At 41.8% G+C, this 14,714-nt stretch overlaps 1 gene segment (V, D, J or C); it reads left to right on the top strand.

The window, feature by feature from the left end:
• Nucleotides 1-1,045: 1,045 nt before the first annotated feature.
• Nucleotides 1,046-2,555, top strand: LOC309699145 (Ig kappa-b4 chain C region-like). The segment is given in 2 exons: nucleotides 1,046-1,360; nucleotides 2,074-2,555.
• The last annotated feature ends 12,159 nt before the right edge of the window (nucleotides 2,556-14,714 follow it).

Below are 14,714 nucleotides of genomic sequence, written 5' to 3' on the forward strand. Positions count from 1 at the left end.
AACAGCGCGATGAAGGATAGACCGTCCCATTTCACAAGCCTCTCACTTCCGCACTTCTCGTACTTATAGTACGCACCGTACGTAGTACGTGAACTGCGCGTACTCCGAAGCGTGCGGTCACTGGATTGGGACACAGCCCGAGGAGGTATAAAACTAAGCACACTGACCAAGGGAAACACAGGACCTTTACATAATAAAACAGGAAACATAGACAAGACAATACCAGTTTAGCAGACTTGGCACACATGATAAACTAGACAAGAACCCAAACACAGAAACCAAGAAGACAATGATAAATAATGGCTAACTTTAACCTCAACTAAAAGTTAAATAGGAATAACACATGAACTATAATCACAAATCTAACATAAGACGAATACAAAATACACTCAGAGCGCTGGGTCAGAAAACCAGCCAGTGACAGTGACTAACATGTTTTGAGCAGACAGACCAGCAAAGAAGAGATGCTGATGCTGGTCTTAAACACTGCCGCTTGTCCTGGATCACAATCAGGTGAGCATGGCAGGTGTGCTGACGAGGGCTCCGCCCAGAGGTGGAAGCACAGAGACATCATGGAAAAACACAGCCAGCTCCCCCTGACCATGACACTTTTAATGTCCATTTATAGAAAGTCATTTCTTGAACTGCTGGTTCAGTGTTTTATTTATAAATACCTGCTCCAAAACCACGGAGGTCAGGCAGAGAGACACTCTGAAAATGAAGGACAAAAACATTATTATCCATCCTGAACTTGTTTTGTCATCTGAGTTCAGGAAGTTGTTCTCAGGTCACCGTTACCTTGAACCTCAGTGTAGAACAAACAGAAACTTCAAATCCTTCATTCCCTCAGCTGTTAGATTCCTGAACGCTGACAGGAGTCGTTTAGATGAATGTTTCTGTGATTCTTCATTTTCAGACATTTACCCTTCATATTCTGTTTATTTATTTTGAACATTTTTGTTCATTTTGATGTATTTATTTACTTTTTCCTTGACCTCATTGCTTGTTTATCTCTGCCTTGACGTGCAACAGTGCTCGTGATTATTGTTTAAAGACTGTAGGGTGTGTGAGTTTGACCGTGTGAGCAGGTAGTGTGGGAAAGCTGCAAACAAACTTTGGAATTAATAAAATTATCTGAACTGTGAATCTAATTTTAAAAATGCAATTTATAAAAGCATGTTGCACTGTTTCTTTTTTATTTTTATAACATTATGCAAACAGTGAATGATTTTGTTGAGTTTGTTTGTCTCAGAGTCAGAGAGCCGTGTCTCTCTACAGTCAGAGGTTTTTGTACGGCGCCTCAATGAGTTTGTATCACTGTGGTACACGTTCGGTGGAGGAACCAGACTGGATGTTAACTGTAAGTACATTTCACTCATTTATGAAGCTCAAACTTGTATCATTAAGGTTCATTTCATTTCCTTCTACATAAATACTTCATGTTTCTCATAAATATAAAATCTAATATCAGTGTAAATTTTGAATTCAGACTAAAATCGTCTTGTGCATTTATTTTTACTGGAAATTAAACTTTCAAAAGTTTTTTTTTTTCTTGAAGAAAAGTAGAAAACGTTTATATATTTTACATTCTCATAAAAGTTTTGTCTTCAACCTTTTGCTGCAAACTAAAATTAATAGTTCTTAAAGATTTAACATTATTAACGACACATTAACAGTTTGCTGTCTGAGGGTTGCTGATTTTATGGATTTTAATGTGTGAGTAAGTACAGTTATCTTTATTGTCCCCTAATAGACCAAAAAAAGGTCTATGCTTTTTTCTTTTTTACATACAATTGTTTATGACAAGTTTATGAGAAAAATCTGACATGTTAATTTCTGTTTGTTTTCTAATTATAAAACTAATAAATAATACAAACATAACGCACATGAGTACATCAGAAGTGAAAGAAACGCTTTAATATTTTTATCTTTGGTACTGAAACTCGTCTGTTGCCATGGTTCAGCAGTGAAGCCTGTCTGTTACCATGGTTACCAATCTCAGATAGAGAAGTGAAACAGCTGAAGAGCAGTTTCAACTCCCAGTTTCTCTAACATCTCTCTCTCTCTCTGCAGTGGGCCGAGTCCCCCCCTCCCTGACCGTGCTGGCGCCCTCTAGTGAGGAGCTGCAGCAGGGGAAGGCTACAGTCATGTGTGTGGCCAACAAGGGCTTCCCCTCAGACTGGAGGCTGTCCTGGAAGGTGGATGGCAGTGGCAGCATCAGCTGGGAGGAGAGCAGGAGCCCCGGGGCGCTGCAGAATGACGGCCACTACAGCTGGAGCAGCACCCTGAGGCTCCCTGCAGACCAGTGGGAGAAGGTGGGCTCTGTGACCTGTGAGGCCACCCAGGGCTCCCACACTCCACTCTCAGAGACTCTGATGACAGACCAGTGTTCCCAGTCCTGAGCTGACTCACTGGGACTCTGATACTGGCTTTAGTCTGCAGCTTCTCTCAGTCTGCTCCCTCTGTGTCTGTATTGCTTTGATAGTTTTCATGTTTTCATGCTTGTGGCACTGTTGATGGTTTTAATACTTCAAATAAAAACTGAGGTCTTCAAATAGTGGTTTTCATGTGTTTCCATTCAGCTGCTCTTCTGTCTGATAATCATCCTTCAGGTTCAGCAGTGATGCTTCCATACACTGAAAATCTCTGCTTCAGTAACTTTGACTGAGAGAATCACATGTGCTGTATCACATCAGAGTGTAAATGTAAAAAAATGAAAACAACTAAAAAAAAGAAAACAAAAGCTATAAGTAAAATAGAATCACAGCCAACAGCTGCTCCCTGTTATAAATAGTTTTAAGGTCTTTTGCAGCTGCATTATTTTCCATCATGTGGGATTTTGTGATGATCTTTGCTGTTGGGTGTAGAAGAAGTAGAAAACATGGTGACAGATTATTGTAACCTGCATGTGACCCGTGATGAGACCCGTCCTGGTTTTCTTCAAAGTCAGAATTGATAAAATAACCCAAAGAAAATCTAAACTTTCTTTATCAACATAGGAGACACTAAAAATGTCTCTTTCAGAACATCAGTGCAGGTTAAAAAGTGTAAATGTCAGAATAATTTATGTCACAAAGATGAAGCTAAAGACTTGATGAACTAAACTTTAAATCTTCAGATCAAATCATGTGAAATATTTCTGTGACCAAGAATGTAGCTGAGCAATCTACATACATACATATATCAGTACTGCAGTTTACTAAAATATTCTCATTTAATAACTACTTCCCAGTTTGAATATTTACAGGAGAGTTTCTTCATCACAGATCTGACTCACAGTATCAACTGTTTTGTGTTTCACATGTTCTTCTGTGCGAGCTCGTCAGGATGGACACAAGTCTGATGTTTTGAGTCAAACCCACATTAACATTACTGTGTGTGTGTGTGTGTGTGTGTGTGTGTGTGTGTGTGTGTGTGTGTGTGTGTGTGTGTGTGTGTCCTCAGTGAACTGTATCAGTCTCTGCAGTATCTTCCAGCTGCAGCAGTCACTTCAGTTTCTGTTCAGTCTGACTGAGGGAGGTTTTTGTACGACTGTTTTTCACTGTGTGAACACACGCTGACTGTTGATGTAGTGATAACTCTGACAGTAATAAACTGCTGCATCTTCAGCCTGGACTCCACTGATGGTCAGAGTGAAGTCAGAGTTTGATCCACTGCCTGTAAAACGAGCTGGAATCCCTGATTCTCGAGTGCTAGCATAGTAAATGAGCAGTTTAGGAACTCCTCCATCTTTCTGTTGGTACCAGTGTAAGTAGTTGTTGTTATAAACATTCTGACTGGTCCCACACTTGATGCTCACAGATCCTCCCACAGCAGGGCTCACTGCTCCAGGCTGAGTCACTGTGATCTGTCCTCTGGACTCTGAGGACACAGAGACAAAAACATAAAGCAGCTTCATGGTTTTGTGGGCTTCATTTCAGAGGGACAGATGTTGATAGAGGAGAGGAGTTTGATTCTCTGGACTTTACCTGTGAAGCAGCAGCAGAGGAGAGTCCAGATGAGGACGCAGATCAAAGTCATGTTTTTGATGAGGAGGATTTCTGTGGCTTCTGTTGTGATGAAGGACAGCTGTCAGTCATCCAGTGTTCAACTCTCAGGACTATAAACTCTCCCAGAGCACTGGAGCATGGTGCTGCTGATGCAAAGTGACTCTCTATGGAAATCATCTGACTCTTTTGTTGTGAGTCAATTTGCTGCATTGACTTGGAACCAGTTGTCCTCTTAGAGTGAAGGGTCACTGAAAATGTATTAAAGTTGCTCTAGTTTTGAACTCCAGCTGTTTGAGTTACACCTGAATTCTGCTGCGCCTTTGCTGTGTGCCCTCATATATCGCCCTCCCAAGCTTAACAAGGATTTTATCAAAGAGTTTTAAGGTTTTATGGCTGGAATCGTTCTTAAATTTGACAGTTTTTTAATCCTTGGTGATTTTAGCATCCATGTCTGCTGTGACTCTAAACTGTTGGTCAAGGACTTTTTTATTATTATTCGCTCTTTTAACTTGACCCAGTGGGTTACTGGTCCCACGCATGAAAAAGGTCACACACTGGACTTGGTGCTCTCCCACGGGTTGGATGTGTGCATCACGGAAATATCCGAGTTGCGCATCTCCGATCATCTTCCTGTGTTGTTCACTCTAACACTGCGCTGCTCGATGGATAAGCCGTACGTCCCAGCGCACAAAAAGCGATCGCTTAATGTACTAACAGCGCCCGCTTTTTCTGCTGCCTTTATGGACTCTGGAATAATGAACTCCAACTGTAAAAGTGTTGAGGACCTTTCGGACATTCTTCATTCTACCTGCACTGATATCTTGGACTCTATTGCTCCGCTCAGGACTGTGCGCGCTAAGCATTTATCAGAGCCGTGGTTGAATGAACATACGCGCTCCCTCAGACGTGACTACAGACACGCTGAAAGGAGATGGAAAAAGGACAGATTGTATGTTTCCCTACAGATTTTAAGGACTCGTCTTTCTGCTTACCAAGAAGCTGTAAAAACTGCAAAGACACAGTTTGTCTCAAACTTAGTGTCAGTAAACAGTCACAGGCCTCAGGTACTTTTTAACGTTCTTAACCGCTTTCTTAGTTTATGTGATAATTCTGGAGTCACTTCTTCACCAAGTATGTGCGATGATTTTTTAGCATTTTTTAATGACAAGATCCTATCGATCAGGGCCCTTGTCTCGTTGTCTTCTGCCTCAGATCAGAGTCCTTCACCTGTGTGCTCAGCTGTCTTAGAGCAGTTTGATCCCGTCTCCCTTAAGGACTTGACCGCGGTAGTTAGTAACCTAAGATCATCACACTGCCCCTCTGATTGTCTCCCCCGAGCTTGCTTAAAAGCACTTTTAATACTGTTGGGCCTTTTATCCTGAGATTAATTAATACGTCCCTTGCTACAGGCTGCGTCCCATCATGCTTTAAACAAGCTGTAGTTCAGCCTCTTCTTAAAAAACAAAACCTGGACCCAACTGTTCTGTCCAACTACAGGCCTATCTCAAAGCTTCCTTTCCTATCTAAAGTCTTGGAGAAAGTGGTCTACCTACAGTTGCAGGCACACCTTGATTTTAATATGATCTCTGAAAAATTTCAATCTGGTTTTAAATCACTACATAGCACTGAGACGGCACTTTTAAGGATTTTTAACGATATTCTTTTAACTCTGGACTCTGGCAGCCCTGCTGCCCTTTTATTGTTGGACTTGTCAGCAGCTTTTGACACGGTCGACCATGACATCCTGTTATCACGGCTAGAATTTCACGCTGGCCTAAAAGGATCTGCCCTACAGTGGTTTCGGTCCTATTAGTCAGAAAGGTTTTTTCATGTCAATATGGGCCCCCACAACTCCAAAATAGCCCCTCTTAAATACGGTGTACCTCAAGGCTCTATTTTGGGTCCTGCCCTGTTCGCACTCTATTTGTTGCCATTGGGCTCCATCTTCTCGCGGTACAGCATTTCATTTCATTGTTTTGCTGATGATTTGCAGATTTATCTACCTTTAAAAGCAGGGTCAGACCATCCGCAGCTCTTATTACGCTGCCTTGACGATGACAAACAGTGGTTGTCATTAAATTTTTTTAAAGCTAAATGAAAATAAAACTGAGGTTGTCATTTTTGGCAACTTTAATCATATCGACAGCACTCTGGGTACCCTCTCCTCGTATTGTAAAACACATGTAAAAAACCTCGGTGTCTACATTGATGGTTCTTTTAAATTGAATAAGCAGGTGAGTGCAGTAGTTCAGTCCTGTTTTTTCCGTTAAGACAGCTAGCCAAGGTAAAGCCATACCTTCCGGCTAACGTCTTTGAGCGTGTTATACACCTTTTTCTTACTTGCAGATTGGACTACTGCAATTCATTGTATTATGGTCTAGATCAGGCCACCATCCATCGTCTTCAGATGGTTCAAAATGCTGCTGCTCGCCTGCTAACTGGTACCAAACGGAGAGAGCATATAACCCCAGTTTTAGCTTCTTTACACTGGCTTCCTGTCTCCTACAGGATCCAATTTAAACTTCTACTTTTTGTTTTGAAGTCACTTAATGCCCGAGCCCCTCCTTACCTGTCTGAGCTCCTCTCTGCCTATGCTCCAGGAAAAACCACGAGGTCTAGCTCAAAACTAATATTGTCCATCCCACGGACTAACCTCAAATCCCGTGGTGATAGATCCTTCTCTGTGGCAGGTCCCAGACTTTGGAATAGTCTCCCCTTAAATATTAGATCTGCACAAACACTTGAGCAATTTAAATCTTTACTAAAGACACATTTCTATGCCCTGGCTTTTAACACACTATGACCCAAGCATTTTGGTCTTATTTGAATTAGTTTAGTTATTGTTTTAATTCTTTTACTGTCCTTTTATTGTTTTTTACAGTTATTATTGTATTACATTGTTGCTTTTTAATACCATTTTTATATTGTTAAGCACTTTGTGCAGCATCGGCTGTTTGAAATGTGCTATATAAATAAATTTGACCTTGACCTTGACCTTGACCCCAGCCCGCCGCCTCTCACCAGGGGCAACTCCAGACTGAGACAGAGTCCAGCCCCTCTCCAGGAGACTGGTTCCAGAGCTCAAGCCATGCGTAGAGGTGAGCCTGACTATATCTAGCCAGTACCTCTCAACCTCACGCACTAACTCAGGCTCCTTCCCCACCAGAGAGGTGACATTCCATGTCCCTATTGCCAGTCTTGGCAGCCGGGGGTCAGTCCGCCAGGGCCTCCGCTCGGCACACAATGCACCCGTCCCCTATGGCACCTCCTGAAGGTGGTGGGCCTGCGGGAGGATGGGCCCATGTCTCCTCTTCGGGCTGTGCCTGGCCGGGCCCCATGGACTAAGGCCCGGCCACCAGACGCTCGCCCTCGGGCACCCTCCCTGGGGCTGGCTCCAGGGCGGGGCCCCGATAACCCTATCCCGGGCAGGGTAAACTGTTCCCTCAATGTTCTCTTCATAAGGTTCTTCTGAATCGCTCTTTGTCTGGTCCCTCACCCAGGACCAATTTGCCATGGGAGACCCTACCAGGGGGCAAAAGCACCCAGACAACATAGCCACTGGGATCCCAGGGACACACAAACCCTCCACCATGATAAGGTATGGATTCACGGAGAGGCAAAAAGAAGATTTCCTGCAAAAATCCATGTCACAAGTTATAACACAGCCAAAATGATCACAAAAGTTAAAAAAGTATGAAAGATGCTTTAAAATGTGAACATCTGTTGATCCTGTTACAGTCCCTAAATTTATGGCTCAAAGAATGAGAGGATGAGATGAGATGCCACAAGGCTGCTGCTGGTCTTTTAATAAAGCTTTTAATAAAGGGGATGTAGCTCCTCCCAAAAGGACACACGGAAGCAAAAGGAGGAAGAAAACCGTGAAACGTTCCAACAGGGCAGATTGTTAAACATCAGGTGTTGTAAAAAGGTTGAATGTGTTCTTATGTCCACATCTAATGTGAGTCGAGCTGTTTGGGTCACGTCAGCAGTCGATGAACCAGCTGCTCTTCATAATTTCTCATCCTGAAGCAGTTCTTTGTCCTGCATTTGATTCTGATCATCACATTAAAACTATATTAATAAAGAGATTCAGTGACATAATTAAAGTACATGGTATCATTTGCATGGAGAACTTTACCAAAAACAGGAGCAGAGAGAAAACAGTCTGTATCTCTTGTTGTCTTACAGTAAATTACTATGATCCCATTTTCATTGCTGACAGTAATGCTAACAATAATTTAAAATAGAACATAAATACTCTCAAATCAGCTGTGTTAATGGAAATACTTATAACTGTCAGTATGTACTGATAAATTAAATTCAAATGTAGTAATATATAATATAGAGCATGTACCTAAAACACTTCAGAGACACGTTGCCTGAAGTTTTTGCTTTAAAGATGATTACATGATAATCATAAATATTTGTTTCTGTAGAACTTAAAGCAGGATGCATTAGTCATTAGTCTTTTGAGTTTCTAGCTTTCATAATTCAAAGATCAAATATTTAAATGATTGTTTTCAATCGTTGCTCGTATCGATATTCTCTATTTTACAGATAATTAATTGCAGCAATAACATTTTATTTTGAGCATGAGGAACTGATGAGATTAACATTTATAAAATGTTATTATAACAAAATTAAAAAACTATTTTTAAAATTATCAAAATATTTTATCAATGTAAAATAATGTGTGTTTCTGAGCAGCTGTCAGTTCAGATGATCTTTTTTCTCAGTTCCTCTCCAGCTGTGTGAGGTTTTTGTACGGCGTTGTATCACTGTGTGAGCGGCCAGCTGCTACACTGCTGACAGTAATAAACTCCTGCATCTTCAGCCTGAACTCTGCTGATAGTCAGAGTGTAGTCAGTCCCAGATCCACTTCCACTGAAACGATCAGAAACTCCAGACTGACGGCTGGTAGCAAGATAAATTAAGAGTTTGGGAGATTCTCCGTCCTTTTGAAGGTACCAGTGGAGGCATGAGCTAACACTTGAACTGGCTTTACATCTGACAGAGACAGTCTGTCCAAGAACAACAGACTGAGCTGTAGGAGTCTGAGTCAGGACTTGTTCTCCTGATGAACCTGAAAACATGAAAAAGTGGAGAAAGTTTATTGAGATGATGAACATCCAAACATTCGAGGATCATTTCTCTAACATGGAGAACAGATGGAAGAAGGTCAGTGCTGCTGGTTCCAGAGTTTCTCCATCATAGCAGAACATCATTGTGGTGAACCTGGCTGCATGCTGAAGCAAAGTTTTCACAGAGAGTCTCACCCTGAACAAGGAGCCCCAGGGTGGCCAGCAGTAGAGTCAGTGACATCATCATTGTGCTGCTGGTGTGTGAGTGGCTCTGAAAGGCCTGGACAGCCACTGATCAACACTGGCCTCTTAACAGCTGTGAGCAGAGAGGCAGGACACATATGCAAACACACAGAGTCAGTCAGCTGCAGCTGTCCTGAGCTGAATAATTAAATCATTCATGACATCTAGTGGAGAGATAAATTTGAATTAAAAAAAAAATCAAATGGAAAATGTGAAATAATTCAAATATGAATTCTAATACAAATAAATATAGACATGCATGGATTTAAGACGGGCCTTAAGTTTGAACAAAGACAGAGACTCAACAATGTTAAATCAAAAGCTGTAAAATGGACTGGAAGAGTTCATGGAGTCAGGGGCAATCTTTTGAGACAGACTCAGGTTTCTGAACATTTTGCCTTGAACATCCTGTTTTGCTGGTTAAAATTTCTGCAACAAAAGGCAGTTTGCTTGTGTTTGAGATTTAGATCCTACCCCATTTCTTTGCCATGTTTATGTCTCTTCAGGTTGAATCCTTTCCCCCCTATTGCTATTTTCTATCAATGATTGCAACTTCTTCTGTTTAACAGTCATATATTTAAATCATATCCTCCAATGAGTGCGGCCTGTGTGCCAAAATAAATACTATGCTTTTCAGTTCTTCAACGGGGCTTACCACTTTTACCACGTTTGGCTGGACTCCAAACGTGAATTTAAAGTAAAAAATGGGAGTGATCTGTTTACTGTTCATGTTCTGTCACAGCACATAGAAGATTCATTTCTTGCCATTTCACAGTGTGACCTGTGAGGCCACCCAGGGATCCCACACCTCATTATTCAGCTCCACTGTTGCTGTATTTTTTGTTTGTTTCATGCTTTAAGACCATTAAATTTTCCTATTTTTAAACACTTTGTGTTTTAAAAAAAGATCTCTCTCTCTGTCTGTCTGTCTCTCTCTCGCTCTCTCTATACATATATATATATGGCAACAAACATCCACGGGTACAACAGTAAGATGGCCCCAACCGACCCCGTGCTCAGCAGTGAATACCTCAGGCAGCAGAAACCCAAGAAAGAAGAGGAAGAGGAGGCACCATCATGGAAGGACAGGCCCCTGCACAGTATGTACCACCGACAGAGAGAGGAAGTGGCTGATATCCAGAAATCCTACCAGCAGATGGACAAAGCTGGACTGAAAGACAGCACAGAGGCACTAATCATGGCAGCACAGGAACAAGCTCTGAGCACAAGATCCGTAGAGGCTGGGGTCTATCACACCAGGCAAGACCCCAGGTAGAGGCTGTGTAAAGATGCCCCTGAAACAATCCAGCACATAACAGCAGGGTGCAAGATGCTAGCAGGCAGGGAATACATGGAACGCCATAACCAAGTGGCCGGCATAGTGTACAGGAACACCTGTCCCGAGTATAACCTGGAAGTCCTGAGGTCAAAATGGGAGACGCCCCCAAGGGTGGTGGAGAATGACCGAGCTAAGATCCTGTGGGACTTCCAGATACAGATGGACTTGCTGATGGTTAACCAACCGGACATAGTGGTGGTAGACAAACAGGAGAAGACGGCCGTAGTGATCGATGTAGCGGTTCCGAATGACAGCACCATCAGAAAGAAGAAACATGAGAAGCTCGAGACGAGGGCTCAGAGAAGAGTTTGGGAAGTTGAGGAGAGTGAAGGTAACAGTGGTCCCCGTGGTAATCGGAGCACTGGGTGCAGTGACTCCTAAACTAGGCGAGTGGCTCCAGCAGATCCCAGGAACAACATTAGAGAGCTCTGTCCACAAGAGCGCAGTCCTGGGAACAGCTAAGATACTGTGCAGTACCCTCAAGCTGCCAGGCCTCTGGTAGAGGACCCGAGCTTGAAGGATAAACCGGCCGCAGGGGCGAGAGGGGAATTTTTATACATACATACACATATATATATATATATGTGTGTATGTATGTATAAAAATGGTTCAGAAACCTATTCCCATGAAGCAAGACAAACAGTGATCGATCGGTTTTAACTTGCGCAAGGGAAGCCCCGGTCGGTATCTCAGAAAAGCACTGTGAATCCAACCTCAGATGACTCTGACCCCAGCCTCCACTTGCCGCCTTTTATTGAAAACAGTTACAGTTCACACAAGCACCGCCCATTGTAACCCACCTATGGTTACAAAAGATAAGGCACTGTGTGTATGTGTGTGTGAGTGTGTGTGTGTGCACGTGTAAGCACGTGTGTGTGCACGTGAGTGAGTGTGTGTCTCTGTGTGCGTGACTTCCTGATTACAACTGTTTTAACAACATCCTTGGTCATAAAAAAGGTCACCTCCCCCCACCCTATATATGGCTCAATTCCTGTAATGTTTCACCATACACAAACACAGGTGATGCCATAATGGCAGGAAGTTTACTAAACAAGAACACAGAACCTTCACATATGATGTGCCTGCAGGTAAACACTATAACTAATTGCCTCCCTAACATCTTACATGTATAGGGGAGCAACAGAAGAATGCCTTTGATCATACAGTTTAAGGCAAGGTTTACAAATATAAGTACAACAATGGCAACATTTAACAATTCACTCTAACAGCAGAGAAATTTGAATTTGTGTGTACAGTATATAATAACTGATTGTTTCATATGTTAAAGTGGGTCCATATTCTGTCATTCATGAAACACACCTGATTTTGTTTGGAAACACAAATTAACACCTTTCTTTAGAATTGTACTCATTAAATATGAAGCGTTCACCATGGATCTCGTAATAGTTTATCTCCACATACTGCTTTGGATCAGGTTTTTCTAAAACTCATGAATCTTCACTGAGGGTCAAAAACAGCTCCAGACTGACTCGCAGTAAAACTGTTAGAAACTCCAGAATGATGATTTGTAACAGATTAAACAAAGTGTTTAGTTACATCTGCAGTTTTCTGAACATAGGGACAATCTATTCTGGAAATTTGTCCATAATCAGAGAACAGTTACACTTTTATTTGGTGACACTACTGGTGGTGAATTATTTCAAAATGTTAAAGACGTCTTATTTCATTAAATGTTTTTACTGTTGATGTGTACTCATTATCTCAAACTGTAAAACAGGATTAATGATTCATCTCAGTGCTTTACTTTTCTGCAGCTGTTTCAGATCAGTTCCTCTTCAGCTGAGAGGTTTTTGTACGATGGTTTTTCACTGTGTGAACGGGAAGCTGTAACCACTTTGTCCACAATAATAAACTCCTGCATCTTCAGCCTGAACTCCACTGATGGTCAGAGTGAAGTCAGTTCCTGACTGACTTCCACTGAAGCGATCAGGAATTCCAGACTGACGACTGGTTGCATATGAAACAAGCAGTTTAGGAGATTCTGCAGGTTTCTGAAGATACCAGTGCAGGTAGCTACCCATACTTGAACTGGCTTTACATCTGATAGAGACGGTCTGTCCTGGAACAACAGACTGAGCTGTAGGAGTCTGAGTCAGGATGATTTCTGCTGATGAACCTGAAAATATTAATGAGATGAGAAGAGTTATTGAGAAAAATCCATCTTGGAGAAAATTTACTTGAATTTGAAGTGTGGAGTTGGCTGCATGCTGAGGTTTTCACAGAGAGTCTCACCCTGAACAAGGAGCCCCAGGGTGGCCAGCAGTAGAGTCAGTGACATCATCATTGTGCTGCTGGTGTGTGAGTGGCTCTGAAAGGCCTGGACAGCCACTGATCAACACTGGCCTCTTAACAGCTGTGAGCAGAGAGGCAGGACACATATGCAAACACACAGAGTCAGTCAGCTGCAGCTGTTTCCTTCTCAGTGCTGAAGCCATTTCCACTTTACATTATTACATATTGAGGATATTGAATATTCTGACAGTTAATTGTAGATTATAAAAAAATGCTTTGCAGTTTTCTACTCTGGTCTTTTCACAAGTCATTAGTAACAACAATATGGTTTTTCCAGTTTGACACAGGTGTTTACAATGTGGAGATGTGAATAGAGAAACATACCACATGAAGTGATGCTGAGATCAAAATAGATGATAAACTCCAACCATCAGTCTTGGACATTTGCAAAAGCTGTAAACATGGAAGCCGTGTGAGTTTCTCCCAAACAAAAACCTTTGTGAGCTCAGATTTCCTCTGGTTTTTATTGTGATGACTGTAACTGTAAGTTTTATGTATTTCTCAGCGATAGATGTGTCTCCACCTGTGAGTAAGATCAGGTGTTGTGAATGAAAACTCCACCTCAGCTCTTAGTGGTGAGATTCAGAAATCAGAATCAGATTGTTCCATCTGTAATCTCAGTTTGATCAAATCAAGTCTTTAACTGACTTTTGAGCAGAATCAGATCCGAAGAAGCTGGAGAAGTTTCATGAAGATTATTGTTTTTGATTCAAGTCTTCACCTTTGAAAGATACAGTTGTAAATGATATTTTCCAGAGTGAACCTGAGGTCAAAGTTCACTAAGCATTTTCTCATTCTCTGTCTGACGGCTCCTTTCAAGTTTTGGCAAATCAGATAAAAGGTGAGAAAGTAACAGACTGTGAACAGCAGTCAGTGCAGTTTCTGTTCAGTCTGTTCTGTTTTTCACTGTGTGAACACCCACTGACTGTTAGAACAGTGAAGACAGTAATAAACTGCTGCATCTTCAGCCTGGACTCCACTGATGGTCAGAGTGAAGTCAGAGTTTGATCCACTGCCTGTAAAACGAGCTGGAATCCCTGATTCTAGAGTGTCAGCATAGTTAATGAGACGTTTAGGAACTCCTCCATCTTTTTGTTGGTGTCAGAACTGGTCATGGTCTGCTCTTTGATGAACTCTAATGGGTTTTAGAGGCAGAGGATATTTAGCCTTTTAATGATTTGATTTAAATGTCAAGAAATAGAAGAAAACAAAATCCAATCCCACCTGGATTGTGACACTTTTACTGGTGGAGTGAATTAAATAATACTATTCACAATTAAACCTGGACATATTGGAAAAAAGCAATTAAAAAAGAATGATTGGAATCTATGTGAAGGACTGATGGAGACTTCTTATCTTTACCTGTTTCCAAGTAATACAAACTTGATGATTTGATGCATGAGAGGGAAGTGAAACAAAGTGAGAGCAAGTGACTGTCAGAGCAGATCAAAATATTTAAAAAACACCTGACAGAAACTTCTGGAGTCCCAGTGTGCTGCACAAAGACAGTTCATTGAATTCAATGCAAACCTGTGGATGAAGGTGGGCTCTGTGAGGTCACCCAAGGCCTCCTCACACTAGAGTGATTGAGGAGAGACCAGTGTTCCCAGTTGAAGTATTGTTTTACACTCCTGTTTTCAGTCTGCAGTTTCTAACACTGTCACGCTCCAGATTCATCCATAATGTCGATGTAGATGGCTGCTGTAAGACTTTGAAATAATAAATATCTTTCATATGTGCAAAACTTTT

Source organism: Aulonocara stuartgranti (genome assembly GCF_965226115.1).
Source record: "Aulonocara stuartgranti genome assembly, chromosome: 22".
In the NCBI taxonomy this organism is placed as follows: Eukaryota; Metazoa; Chordata; class Actinopteri; order Cichliformes; family Cichlidae; genus Aulonocara; species Aulonocara stuartgranti.